Raw genomic sequence first — 15,746 nt, forward strand, 5'->3', positions numbered from 1 at the left:
AAGTTATATGTCCTGGGGAAGCATTCTTGAATTTTGAGAGCTAGGCCTCTGCAGGCAGATATTTAATGAAGTGGGCGTAAGTAAGACGAGGCCAATATTCCAGTTTGGTTATTATAAATTGTATACAAACCTTTAACCGAATATTTTTACAATGGTCGTGAAGAAAAGTCCACTCTATGTTTTTTCCTATTTGTTTCTCCATCGAATCGGTTGTATACCACCCCAGATATCACCTTGTGGCGTTGACTTGTATTGCCTATAATGAATTAATGCACACAGAACGCAACGGGTCCCATATACTAGGCAGGTGTACCCATTTATTGGCCTTATGCAAGCTTTGTATAAGAAACCACCCTAACATATGCCTTCCAACGTGCTTGAAGTTCCTACGAAGAAAACAAACTGGAACATCGGCTTTACGAACAGCACTGCCAATATGTTTAGGCCACAATTAATCCTCACCAAAAAATACCGCAATATTGCTACGAGGCACTGCAGTAGCGAACGATCATGACAAGATTCACGAAGACGACGATCGCCGATAGTCGCTCGCACGGGCTTCATCCCATATAGCTGTCTTCTGCCCGCTGTATATATCGTGTAAATATGTTGTCAAGCGTCTTTTCTCTCCGTAACATTTTCGTGAAGAGTGCGGGTTTTTCATGTATCAAGGCGGATTTACGCAGTGGACGCTCCTTGGCTGCATCTACAACGACAGCTCAAGGCGGGGACGAGAATGCTTCGGGCAGGTCGCCAACCGCGCCTCAACCAACCGCCGCCAACCGCCCCGTCGTGTTCGCACAACTGCGTGACCCAGGTACCTTTCTGGCTCTGACCACGCCGACGTCTAAAATTGGCTTCACCTGTACGAACGGGTGAGCACTAGCAACAACTGGGACCCGACTCTGATGCTAGCGAACATCATATTTTACCTGATGGGCACGACACAAGTGTGGTTTCTGAACCACGAACAGGAAATTACGAGCTGGGAGGTCTGTACGCAAAAGCTCATCGATCTGTTCGGCAAGCCCATCGGACGCCGCCGTGCTGCGCAGAAAGAACTTGCATGCCGAGCTCAGACTTGCACTGAGTCCTATGTGACGTACATTCAGGACGTGCTCGCGCTTTGTCGCAAAGTCGATGACCAGATGGTAGAAGCCGGAAGGGTTGCGCATATCCTCTAAGGTCAAAGGTCATCAATGAATGCCGACGCTTTGAAGAAGGAAAAAGTCGCCGCATTACTCCGAACTTTACCCGTCTTCTGAACATGGCTGCGACGTCTACCTGCAAGGACCTTCGTCTCCCGCCCGTTCCATTCGTTCCTGCTGCATCCGACAATACTGTGCGCATCATCCGCCGCTAGATTGAAGCTGCCTCCCCAGTTCCCCTTCAGGTGCATACCCCCAACAGTTTATCCAGACTGTTGTGTGTCAAGAACTATCAAACTAAGGATTACAGACGCTTTGCCCTGTCCACGGACCCGATCTTAGCTCGCACTTGAGCTGTCGAGAAGCCCATACATTCGCCCTCCTGATCAGCAGAATGGCGCACTTCCGATGACAGGCCCATCTGCTTCTGTTGTGGACGCGTTGGACACATTTCCCGCCGTTGTCGCAGTGCTTGGAACTCGCCGCCTTGGCCGAGCTATCGAAACATCCGACGTACAGGTGGTAGTTCCCGAGTGCCGGTACACAATGAAGACGACAGCGCTCCGTCATCATGGCCAGCACGATCCAACCACTCCCCTTCGCCATCCCGCCACCTGCCCTGCTCACCACTGCGTCGTCGCTCTCCTTCTTCCTCATACTCCCGCCGCTCATCGGAAAACTGACGGGCGCAGCTCCGAGAGGTGAGCCTGCCACGACGACCCCACCAGAAATTCCTCTGCTCACACTACCTGGACATCACAACCTCACCAACGTGGACGTGGACGATACACCTGTCATCGCACTCATTGACACCGGCGCCCACATATCGGTCATGAACTCAAACCTACGTACGCGTCTGAAGAAAGTTCTTATCCTTGCTCCGATCGCTGTAGTCCGCGTAGCCGATGGTGCTGCGCCGGCTGTTTTTGGGTTGTGTACCGTCCGTGTCACTGTTGCCGGACGCCACGCTTCAGTTTTGTTTTACGTCTTGGATCAGTGCCCACATGCAGTCATCTTAGGACTTGATTTTCTCTCGGCACATTCGGCTCTTATTGACTGTTCTGCAGGTGTTGCTCAGCTCACCTTACCTCATGCCGTTGAGCCTTCTGATCCTGCGCCGAGTCGGGTGTGTTCCGCCGATTACATTCGCCTACCACATCTAGCCGTGACGTACATCGACGTCTCTCCCGATCCCCCTGTGAAGGACGGCGATTACACAGTGTCGCCCAACGCTACCGTCCTCTGTTCGCAGAATGTCATTTTCCACACTCGGTCATCAGTATAAAGGGCAATGCCGCATCTCTCCCTATTGTGAATTTTGTACTATGCCCTCAATTGATACCCCAGGGTATCTCTCTTGCAACCCTAGCTCCAGCCTGCAACTATCATGTTTCCGTCTTAACTGATTCTGCACCGCCTCCTGCCGCTATTGATTCGGACCCCACGATGTTAGATAACATAACGAGGATGATCGCCGCTGACCTTCCGGCCGAAGACGTGGACGCGCTTCGTTGCCTGCTCATGTCGTACCAGGACATTTTTGATCTCAATGACTGACCAATGGGCCAAACAACAGTTGTCAAGCATCGGATTCACACCAAACCCATACAAAACCATACACCGACGTCCCTATCGTGTCTCCTCCGCTGAGCGCCAAGTTATAAAGAAGGAAGTTGACAAAATGCTTGCCCGTGATATCGAACCTTCTTCGAGCCCATGGACATCTCCTGTCGTGCTCGTTAGAAAGAAGGACGACAGCTGGTGCTTCTGTATCGACTACCGGAATCTTAACCAAGTAACAAAAAAAGGACGTGTACCCCTTACCTCGGATAGATGACACCCTTAACTGTCTCAGTGGTTCCAAGTATTTTTCTTCCATAAACCTTCGTTCCGGGTATTGGCAGATTGCAGTTGACGACATGGATCGTGAAAGGACGGCGTTTATTACACCTGATGGGCTCTATCAGGTTAAGGTTATGCCATTCGGGCTTTGCAATGCTCCCGCTACATTCGAACGAATGATGGACGCTCTCCTTCACGGTTTAAAGTGGCCAATCTGCTTGTGTTACCTCGATGATGTCATTGTCTTTTCGCCGACTTTTGACATACACCTCGAGCGCCTCTCGACAGTTCTTTCAGTGTTCCGCAAGGCGAGGCTTCAGCTCAATTCGACGAAATGTCACTTCGACCGCCGGCAACTCACTGCGCTCGGACAACTCGTAGATTTTTCCGGTGTTAGTCCCGATCCGGAGAAACTTCGCGCAGTCAAGGATTTCCCTATGCCGACCTGAGCAAACGACGTTCGAAGCTTTGTGGTCATCTGCTCCCACTCCGCAGATTCGTGCGAAATTTTGCTGACATCGCACGCCCTCTAACGGAACTTCTTAAGAAAGACGCGGCCTTTGTCTGGGGTCCCGCACAAGCTAGTGCATTCGCTGAGCTGACGACGCGACTCACGTCGCCACTGATTCTCAGCCACTTTGACGCGTCCGCTCCAACGGAAGTTCGCACCGACGCCAGCGGCCACGGTATCGGCGATGTTTTGGCACAATACGGTTGCGACCATGTCATTGCGTACGCTAGCCATCTTCTGTCACCAGCCGAACGCCATTACTCGATCACCGAACGTGAATGCCTCACTCTCGTTTGGGCAGTTGGTAAATTTCGCCCCTACCTCTACGGACGGCCTTTCACGGTTATCACTGATCACCACGCCCTATGCTGGCTTTCGTCCTTAATAGATGCAGCTGGACGTCTCGGTCGGTGGGCGCTATGGCTCCAAGAGTACTCTTACACAGTGGTGTATAAGACAGGCCGACTCCATGAGGACGCTGATTGCCTGTCACGTCATCCAGTAGACCCACCAGATCTTCCTGAGGCCGGCGAGTCAACTTGCGCCCTCGCGCTTACCGCGGTTGGCGACATCGCCGATGAGAAACGACGTGACCCTTACCTGAGAGACATCATTCTCAGCCTGACGGACCTGACAAGTTGCCCCTCTTTGCGTATGTTTGTGCTGAAAGATGGCATATTGTACCGTAACAGCATGCACCCTGTTTGCTCTGAACTGCTGCTGGTCGTTCCCAAGCATATGCGTGAGACCGTACTCACACAGTTGCATGATGTTCCTACCGCTGGTCATTTGGTAGTCCCAAAGACATGTGACCGTGTTCGGCGTCGTTTCTTTTGGCCCGGTATTTACCGTTTCGTTTGCCGTTAGGTCGCCTCCTGTAAATCTTGTCAGCACCGCAAAAAACCAGCAGCCCTGCCAGCTGGCCGTCTTCAGCCCATTGCAATACCATTTGAGCCATTCTTTCGGGTTGGTCTTGATCTACTTAGCCCCTTTCCTCTATCGCTTAGTGGGAACAAATGAATAGCAGATACTACGGCCTACAGCACCCGGTACGCGATCACGCGGGCTCTCCCTACCAGTTGTGCAACCGACGTCGCTGACTTCCTTCTCGAAGGTGTGATACTTTACCATGGCGCTCCTCGACAACTCCTTACCGACCGGGTCCGATACTTTCTCTCACAGGTTGTCCAGGACATCTTGCATACCTGCGCTACAAAGCACAAGTTTACAACGGCGTATCATCCTCAGACCAACGGCCTCACAGAGTGGCTCAATAGAACTATCACAGAAGTGCTCGCTATGTACGTCTCTACCGCCCACCGTGACCGATTTGCCGTTCGTCACACTCGTCTACAATAAGTCCCGCCATGATTCTGCTGGTTTCTCCCCATTTTTTTCTCTTGTACGGACGAGACCCTCAACTACCATTTGACACGATCCTCCCAGCTGTTCTCGATATAACGTCAGACTATGCCCGTGATGCCATATCTAGAGCTGCAGAGGCACGTGAGATTGCACGGATGCGTCTGACCACCTCCCAGGAAAAGCAACGACGCATATATGACGCTCGTCACGGCGATGCCCACTATAACCCTTGAGACTTGGTGTCAAGAGCCTATTGAACATCCCCTCCCCCCTTCCCCCCCTCTTAAAAGAAGTGCGGATTTTGTTCTGTTATCGAGAGCGGAAGCTATATCGTAAAACAAAAATGTAGTATAGTTGGGTCGTGCACGAGAATCCTTTACCAAAACCATGTTTATTATTTTTTTAAATCCTATAAAGGTAACGTAAACACAACCACACAAAGCCACCAGGCTGTTGGCATCAAGTAATTGTGTCTACCAAAAATTGAGCCCCTCGGTTCTCTCGTTGATTAGGTGACGTGTTCATTTAAGCCGACAACAGAATATGCTAAACACCTTGCTGCACTGGAGGAGGAGCTATATAGGCGTATAGTTGAGCACATAAGCTGTAGAACCTTCTTTAAAAACTGTTACTACGTAGGTTAGATTCCAGTCGCCATGTAGGTATCCCTTATTGACAACTTTTTTTGTGAATTACGTGCAGCTACCTAGAAATGCCGGCTGGTGAACAAGCAATTGGCAACTACGGCATCGATTCTAGGAACACTAGAGGAGAGATGTTGGTAGAGTTCGCGGAGAGGAATAGGCTCCGAATAATTAATACCTTCTTCAGGAAGCGTAGTAACAGGAAGTAGACCTGGAAAAGCCCTAATGGAGAAACAAGAAACGAAATAGATTTCATACTCTCTGCCACTCCCAGCACAGTGAAGGATGTAGAAATGTTAGGTAGGGTAAAGTGCAGTGACCATAGGTTAGTGAGGTCTAGGATTTCTCTCGATTTGAAGAGAGCAAGAGTAAAATTAGTCAAGAAGAAACAGGCAATTCTAGACGCAGTCAGGGTAAAAGCAGACCAATTCAGGCTGATGCTCACAAACAAATATGCAGCTTTAGAACAGGAAGATAAAGACAACATAGAGGTAATTAATGAAACCGTAACTAGGTTGATCTCAGAAGCAGCAATTGAAGTGGTAGGTAAGGCACCAAGGCAGCCAGTAGGTAAGCTCTCCCAAGGAACAAAGGACCTAATAAAGAAACGGAAAAACATGGAAGTGTCAAACTTGAGAGCTCAGAAAGAATTCGCTGAACTGTCGAAACTGATCAACAAGAAGAAATAAGGGATATCCGAAATTATAACGTGGAAAAGATTGAGGCAGCAGAAAATATGGACGCAGCTTGAAATCAGTGAGAAGAAAACTAGACATAGGAAAAGGCAAAATGTATAAATATATAAACTTATAAATAAGCGCGAATCTTCTTGTAGTCTTGAACCCGTAATTTGCGCAAGTTTTTTTTTTTTTCGTTTTTGTTTCTTTAATGCTTGAGTCGCACGCAAGAGTTTTGACCGAAAAGTGAGAATGAGTCTAATAGTACATTCGTGAAGTCAAAGAGGCTCTCAGTGGCACTATTACGTGTGTTAATAACGGATGCACAGTACGAACATATGACATTTCAAGTATGAATTATTTAGAGTCATTCTGCAGTTAAGTTGGAGGATTTTGGTGTTGTATGCATAGACGTGTAGTGTTCTGTTCGATTAATTGTCATTTTAATGTGTGAGTCGCACGCAAGAGTTTTGACCGCAAAGTGAGAGCGAGTCTGATAGTACATCTGTGAAGTCAACGAGGCTCTCAATGGCACTATTGCGTGCGTTAATAACGGATGTAGAGTACGCACAGACAGTTAATGGCGTTTGTGCCGCATATGATAGTGCAATGACCAATTATTTAGGTTCATCCTGCAGCTAAGTTGGAGGATTATAGTGTTGTATACCTAGACGTGTAATGTTCTGTTTTTTTTAGTATAGTAAGCTGAAGGTCGTGAGTCCGAATCCTCCTCCAGTCCAGTACATCTTCAGGCATGAAGTGGCGCCTGACACCGTCAAAAAAAAAAAAAAAATCGCCCAGAGCGCGTGGGGCTATACTAGTCAAGGTGCAACCAAATTAGGAAGGCCCACTAAGCTTCAAAAAAGTCACTCCCTCACCGAACAGGAATTGGCCTCCCTGATGCAGTATTCGGCCGCTACCTCCCAAATGACTCCTACAATTTACCCATGGCCCTCAGTCCCCAGCGGCTGCGGAGCACCTGACCAAGGCGGCGGTGAGACCTGCTACGCGGCAGAGGGTGCTAAGAATCTCTGGGTCCAGACGATGAAGATGTTGAATTAGCAATGAGAATGGTGCAAACTCAGTATACTCTAGTTATGGGCGACTTCAATGCAAAAGTGGGGGAAAAGCAGGCTGGCGAGCAAGCAATTGGCAACTACGGCATCGATTCTAAGAACACTAGAGGAGAGATGTTGGTAGAATTCGCGGAAAGGAATAGGCTCCGAATAATGAATAGCTTCTTCAGGAAGCGTAGCAACAGCAAGTGGACCTGGAAAAGCCCTAATGGAATGAAATAGATTTCATACTCTCTCTGCCGATCCCAGCATAGTGCAGGATGTAGGAGTGTTAGGTAAGGAAAAGTGCTGTGACCATAGGTTAGTGAGGTCTAGGAGTTCTCTCAATTTGAAGAGAGAAAGAATAAAGAATAAAGTCATGAAGAAAGAGGCCAACCTAGACGCAGTAAGGGTAAAAGCAGTCCAAATCAGGTTGGTGCTCGCAAATAAATATGCAGCTTTAGAACAGAAAGATGAAGACAACAAAGAGGTAATGAATGAAGCCGTAACTAGGCTGATCTCAGAAGCAGCAATTGAAGTGGGTGGTAAGGCACCAAGGCAACCAGTTGGTAAGCTCTCCCAAGTAACAAAGGACCTAACAAAGAAACGGCAAAACATGAAAGTGTCAAACTCGAGAGATCAGATAGAATTCGCGAAATTGTCGAAACTGATCAACAAGAAGGAAGTAAGGGATATTCGAAATTATAATTTGGGAAAGACTGAGGAAGCCGTTAATTATGGATGGAGCGTGAAATCAGGGAGAAGAAAACTTGGCGTAGGGCAAGGCAAGATGTATACACTGAAAGATAAGCAGGGTAATATAATCAGCAATTTTGATGACATAGTAAAAGCAGCGGAAAAATTCTATATACTGACCTGTACAGTGCCCAGAGCAGCCAAGCTACTTTCATTCGAAGTAATAGGGAACAGGATACAGAGCCTCCTTCTATAACTAGCGATGAAGTTAGAAGGGCCTTGGAAGACATGCCCAGGGGAAAGGCTGCTGGAGAAGTTGGAATAACAGTCGATTTAATCAAAGATAGAGGATATATCATGCTTGAAAAGCTTGCGGCACTTTATACGCGAAGATTCACCACTTCAAGTGTACCAGCTAGCTGGAAGAACGCCAACATTATACTAATACATAAGAAGGGAGACGTTAAAGAACTTAAGAACTATAGACCCATTAGCTTGCTTTCAATATTGTATATAATATTCACCAAGATAATTTCCAACAGAATCAGGGCAACACTTGACTTACAAGACAATCGTTTCCAAGGCTACCGCCAATGAATGCACAATCAGCCAAAGGTAAGATGTTCACGCATACGCCTCTAATGATTAAGGCAATTGGGGCAGTTCTTATTTTTTATATATAAGCTTTACAAATCGAGTGTATCCTATGTCAGAGAGGCTTTGTTAAAACAAGACACGGTGCCGATGTATTTCACGATTCAAAATGAAACTTACTAACGTCAAAGATTGGGATAGTTGGCTCTGCATGATTCAAGGTACAACAGCGTGACTTCTTGAACGAGGACAAATATACAAAGAAGACATACAAGGACAAGCGCTATTCTTTGCCTGCTTTTTTTGTTCTCATTCTGAAAGTCGCGCTGTTATATCTTGAATCAAAATGAAACTGGCATTAGACCACATGCCCTTAAGCCTCAAGATATCTAAGACCTATGGCCAACGTGCACACTTCAAAGGTGAGGTAAATAAATAAATCTAAAAGATTTATTGAAGCGAGCAATATTTTTGGTGGCAGTTTTTTTTTTTTTTGCGGGGGGGGGGGGGAGGTGGGGAGTTTCTTCTTCGACAAAAATATTGTTCTCCGGCCCTGGATTGGTCTTCGTCTCGTAAATCAGGGAATGTAAGCCAGCGTCTATGATACAAAACAAGAATGAATTGAAAAGGGGACCATGAACCCATGCCCAGCCACCTTGGATAGTGCGTACGATGAGCTTACTAGAGAAAGGTGCCTTCGGATTTCTTTTCTTTTGTGGCATCACATTTCCAAAGCAGCTGTGCTGCTTCGGCTGCTTCCTGTTTACTCTCGCGCTTTGGTAAGGGGGGCTTATCTTTTTGTACCTCGGGGCCTTGAGGGCGTTGTCTCCATTATTACATGGTGTTAGGTGTGAGTGCGACCCCAAGTCGAACTCTCCGCAGGATCACTTCCTGCTTTTTTCTTCGGACTAGGTGAAAGGGCGACGAAGCACGGTAGTATTGGTACGCGTGCTTCTCAGCGTTCTCGCCCCGCGCCACTTAAAGCGACAGCGTGTGGTCACTCGCCGTCTTGCCGTCCTGGAGCAGTGTCGTTCCTTCTCTTGACTGCGCAGTACAAGCACATGGGCGCGTTCATTTACTAAGATTCCTGTGTAGGCGGGTACCGATTCTACGGTAATGTACTAATCAATCATTAGTACGGACGTCCGTCCGTCCGGTAATGTACTAATCAATCATTAGGATGGACGTCCGTCCGTTTATAACATCCATTACATCCGCCCATCTTTTTCATCGTTATACGCCTTTGTAACTCTTACGCCGGCCGATTGGCCAAGTTGTCCATCTGCTTGTGTCACTAGGTATGTGCTCCTGGTCGTGATGCTGTCGTGGGCATCATTCAGTCGTCGTCATTTCAGCTTCGTGATCTGACTCTCGTCATGCGTACATGCGTCATCTTCACGCCTCCGACCCAGTGGTGCAAGTTTTCAAATAGCTTGGGTGACTAGTTATGTGTTCGGGGTCGTGATGCTGTCGTGGTCGTCGCATCCTCGTCGTCCTACGTTTGTCATCCGACTCTTCTCATGCCGTCGCCATCTCGCCATCGTCGTCACACAGTTGTCGTCATGCCGTAGTTGTTACGCTGTCGTTTTATCATTGCATCACTTCAAGTAACGTCATCAGATTGTCATCACGTCGTCGTCATACCGCCTTCGTCCTTCCATCGACATCAATATTTCTTCGCCGTTGTATTGTAATCATACTGTCGTCATTCAGTCGTGAATATGCCGCTCTTGTCATGCCGTCATCGTCGGACAGTAGCCATCGTGCCTCCATTGCCAGACCGTCGTCGTAATGCCATCGTGGCTTTGCCATCATCGTCACTCCAGCTTCGTAATCCGACTTTCGTCATGCCATCGTTGTCACGGCATCGTCGTCATACAGGTTTCGTGATACAGTAATCGCTTCTTCTTCCGGTCGTCACACCCCCGTCGTCAAACCGTCGTCATCTAAGTGTCCTCATCTCTTCGTATAACCACGACATGACGTCGTCGTTATACCCCTTTGTCGTTCGATCGCTATCTTTCCTTCTTCGTCATTCCATCGTCACTAGTATACGTCGGCGTCATACAGTCGTCGTAATGCCTCCATGCGTATCGGCGACCTTGGAAAGCGACTGCCATAGCGAAGTGAGACGATATGGAAATATGTTGCCCGAAGCAACGAAAATCTAACAATTACCACTACATGGGGTAAATAAACGTGGTTTCAGGGATATGATGTGTGGCTATACATCGCTCGATTGCTATTCGCATTAGCGTCGACAGTTATCGCGAGATGAGTTCCGCCGTAATTTTTAATGACAGTATACATTATCCGCTGTGAGCTATGCGTTTTATTATGCCTGACTTCATGAGCCTTTCTGTGACCTCACATCGTATGTGTTTGCGACTTCAGGAATTGGAGATTCCTCGAAACAAGCAGCATTCTTGGGAAGTACTAAGTAAAATGTATACATCATCTGTTGTAAGCTGGCGTTGTTCTTATGAGACTTAACTTTGTGTACATTTTTCTGACTAGAGTTTAGGTATTTTTATTCGACTTGACATCGTGCGCATATATGTGAACTGATTTTACTTGTGTTTATGCGCCTATTTTTGTAGCTATAGGTTTATGGCCCTATTCCTTTCATTGTCGCCCCCTTGAACTTAGGCATCCCCTGTATCTTTTTTACTTCTTCGTTATTATTATTATTATTATTATTATTATTATTATTATTATTATTATTATTATTATTATTATTATTATTATTATTATTATTATTATTATTATTATTATTATTATTATTATTATTATTATTATTATTACTATTATTCATCATGTCGCCCTATCCCTCTGGACAGCTGCATCGGAAAGGTGAGGGAAAGGATGGTCCTTGCACGTTTAGAATGATATCTCGAGCGTTACAATATCTATCCCGCTTTCATGGCAGGCTTTTGTCAGGGTCGTTCCTCAATTGATAGCGTCATTGACTTCACAACGTTTCTGCAACAGGAGAAAGGCCGTAAGGACATATCAGTTGCGCTCTTTCTCGACGTGAAAGGGGTGTATGACAACGTTGCACATGATGCCACCATCAACCCCCTGGAGACTATTGAAATCGGCGGCTGCATGTTTTGTTGGTTATCCGACTAAACATAACTCGCCGGTCGTTTTTTCTGCAGACAGAAGATGGCCCACAGCTGAAAATCACACGTACTGCGACGTGCCTCAGGGAGGAGTACTGAGTCCCTCGTTGTTCAATGTGACACTCATTGGACTACCTGAAGTTTTACTGAAAAGAATATTCATCTCGATATACGCAGATTGTATTTGCCTTTGGACTTCTGTGGTTACTCGCCTTCAGGTGCGTGCGTGATTGCAGCAGGCAGCAACCTTGACATCAACATATCTTTAAACAGAAGGCTTGACTCTATCGACCGAGAAATGTGCATTTATTGCATTCATACGTAAACCAATGACGCCATACACAGTCTCCATTAATGGACCCACTATCACGTATGGAAAGACCCATAGCTTTTTGGGTGTAATAATCGACCGAAATCTTTCCTGGAGCACTCATTGCACGTACCTGAAAAAAAAAAAAAAAAACTGTCGTTGATTGCCCAAGTACTGATGTTCACGAGCGGGAGAACATGAGGCACATCCGTACGCTCCATGTTTCAGTTGTACAGAGCTCTATTTCTATATATCTACGCTACACCCTAACAGTGTTGCGCAATACGTGCAAGTGAAATGTTCGCTCATTGGAGAGCTTACAGGGCCAAGAATTGCGCACGTGTTTAGGACTTCCTCGCTCTGCGTCAACACCTGCAACAATCGTCCTCGCCAAAGATCATCCCATCGAAACATACATTGCTGTAGATTGTCTCAAGGCGCATATCTATCATCCATCCCATGTCGCCGATCGTCACTTCGCGTTCTTATCCTCGCACAGATCTCGTGCCACGTTTTCTGAAGTTATCAACAGCAATCCAGATTGTCTTCCATCAGGATATATACCAGCAGCAAGGCCTTCATTCCACTTGTGGTGTCTCCAACAGCCTCCGGTGCACTTAAGTATTCCGGGTGTAAAGAAGAAGGCCAGTCACCCAAAAATGGCTCCGAAACAGATGACGCTGCTATTAATGAATGAGACATACTTGGACCGAATGCATATCTATACCGATGGTTCGGTCTCGTCGACCAGCTCTTCAGCTGCCATTGTCATTCCAGCTACGAAAGCTACTATCAAATTGAAACTGTCACGCAAGACAACATCAACGGGGGCAGAGCCTGCTACCCTGGGTGCTGCTCTAAAATACCTCCCGCAAGAGACACCTCAGAAATGTGTCATTTTTTTGCGATTCTAAGGCAGTCGTTCAGAGTCTGCATTTTGCCCTTTATCACAGGACTCGTGAGCAGCTAGCATATGAGATAGAAGACCACCTTGAAGCTATCGCTAAAGGGCATGAAATTTAATTTCAGTGCCTACCTGGACTCGTGGACTCATCGGCTACCTGGACTCATTACCAATGGCTACCTGGTAATGACCTCGCCGACGAAGCCGCTCGGTCTGCCCATCTGGAATCCCGATCAGTTCCAATCCGCTTATCCAGGACCTACGCTGCAAGAACGCTTCATGTCGTGGCTAAAGCTATGACACAAAAATATTGGTCTTCTCCCAACTTCCCGAAGTGTCATCTTCATAGACTCGATCCATCCCTAAAGCTACAAGTGCCATCAAAAGTTTCCCGCTCTGAGGCGACAGTATTGTGCCGCCTCTGGCTCGGGGTGGTATTTATAAAGGCTTACTCGTTCGGCATTGGAATGGGGGATATGCCCATGTGCGGTTCTTGTGCAATTATGGAAACGAATGAACACGTCTTATGTCTCTGTCCCCTGTACGACGTCGAGCGTGAAGCTCCCCGGACAGACTCTAGACAATTTTTGGAAATGAAGATCCTTGGACCATTGCCGTACGCGTCGATGGCACAGAAAGCAACGAAAGCGTTGTTGCAGTACCTCAAGTCGACAGGTCTTGACGACCGTCTGTAGAATCGGTGCGAAGCTTCAAATGTCCGCGAAACTGTACTCTCTCTATCTCCTCTCTGTCTCTTTTCATCCCTATATCCCCTATCACCCAGTGCTGAGTAGCGAACCGGACGTGCGTCTGGTTAACCTCCCTGCCTTTCCTCTCTTCTATTTCTCTCTTTCGCTTATGCCAAAAGGTCTAGCCGGTGTCGCTTATAGGGGCCATAAAGTTATAACCCTCATGTAATAAAAAAATAGGCAAATGCTCGATTAGTAAGGTTGATTAGTCAAGGTTATTGCAGTACCGAAGCAGCCCGATATACAAAAATCTTTGTGCGCGTCTCCGCTTCGATCATTCTTCGTCTCTGGTCTTGGTGGGCTTGAGATTTTAGTTGAAGTTTTAAATATCCGGGTAAATGGCCTACGGTGATTGCCACTATTTTGAGAAATTGTTCGCAGTCATGATTGTGAATATGAACAAAATAAGCGTGCACCCGAGAGATGACTTTCTTTTTTTAATTATTTGTCTCTTTAGCAGGGAGCTATAACTCGAGGTTAACTCCGATGCCGCTTATTCGAAGACATGTAAAAGGCCGAAATTCCTTTATTAGTAAACCGCTGGAACGATTTGAATGCAGTTGAGGGGAAACAAAGTTAAATTGTGGTGACTGTAGGAAGCATAATTTCAATTTATCGCCGGGAACTTTTAGAAAACTTTCCAGAAATTGGTAAGCTTAAAAAATTGAAGCACGAATTTTACAAAACCGTAACTCTGCATCAAAAACAGCTATCGCAGTTCTGTAAAATACATCTGTTAGAACAACTAGGGCAAAAAAAATATGCATAAATATTTGTAGTTTACATAAAATTGTTACATTGTTCACGAGGATTTTGCAAAAGTACCACTCACAAATTAGTGGTATATTTCAAAGTGGTGTATACTAAATCAATTTTCTCCGCTTCATATGTAATATTAGGTGGAGTTTACATAAATGTTATATAATTTTTCATTGGTGAGTTAGAGAGTTGTAAACTTTATAGATGAGTTTTTTGAAATTTTACAAATTAACGAACATTTGTTGGGCCACTGTCATCGATTTCAGTCGGAAAGACAAACATTATCTATCGCATTGCGACGACTGTACGATCGGCCGTTGTCCGTGCAGGTGCTACTGGAAGACCGTCCCCATCGCTCGTCCGCCCACAAAGCTGTGAAGGCACTTTTGTCTTTCTTGAGGGCGACTGGCCTATGTGAACGCCTTTGAATTGCTCAGGTCTTCCGCGTGCGTGCGCGAGCTCACCGCGTCTTGCCCCGCTCCTCTCTCCTATCTCATTTTTCTATTCCCTCGTTCCCGTTCCCCAGCGTAGGGTAGCCAACCAGACACATTTCTTTCTTTCTTTCTTTCTTTCTTTCTTTCTTTCTTTCTTTCTTTCTTTCTTTCTTTCTTTCTTTCTTTCTTTCTTTCTTTCTTTTCTTTCTTTCTTTCTTTCTTTCTTTCTCTTTTATTTGAGACAGTTTCATACAAATTGGCTCAGGTTAGTTAACATGACTGCCTTCTCTCTCTCTTTCCTCCTCCTCCTCTTCACATAAAAAAAAACCTAAAAGAATAGACGGCATAAATGAAACATTTGCTTCCTACAGTCACTAGATTTAAAATTTTTCTTTTAAATTCCTCAAGCCTCATCAAATTTCGTGCAGTGGCTGCCGAGAAAAGCGATTTCTCCGTTACCGTGCATTTAGATAGGAGCCCCCAAGCTAAAGCTTCCTCTTTTAAGTAAGAAATGTGTATGGGTGCGGACGCATGACAAGTTTTCGTCATACTGTCGCTAAACTTCGATGGTCCTGGAGAATCTCCCTAAGGACCATTCATCATCGGTCTGCAGGTGCCAGAGTCTCGGTCGAGCCTAGAATCGAACAACAAATCGTTCCATTCTATGGCGGGTGCTGAGCCACCACCTTTTGTGCGTCAACGTGCGTAACGGTGCATGCGTGTCGGCGGATGGGCGTGTTTGCTTTGTTTCTTTCAAAATTGGTCCTATGCGCTGGCTTTGCAGAAACTTTCTTATATATGTACTGGCTTGCTTCAAAATGCAATTAGAAGAGGCCCACTAAATCTATAGTGAGAAATTTATAAGTAAATTCTGCTAATTATTCCAACCATAATTGATTGTCAGCCTTCTGCTGCCGCGAATTATACCGAAAT

The sequence above is a fragment of the Dermacentor silvarum genome, chromosome 1 (assembly GCF_013339745.2).
Source record: "Dermacentor silvarum isolate Dsil-2018 chromosome 1, BIME_Dsil_1.4, whole genome shotgun sequence".
NCBI classification, from domain to species: domain Eukaryota; kingdom Metazoa; phylum Arthropoda; class Arachnida; order Ixodida; family Ixodidae; genus Dermacentor; species Dermacentor silvarum.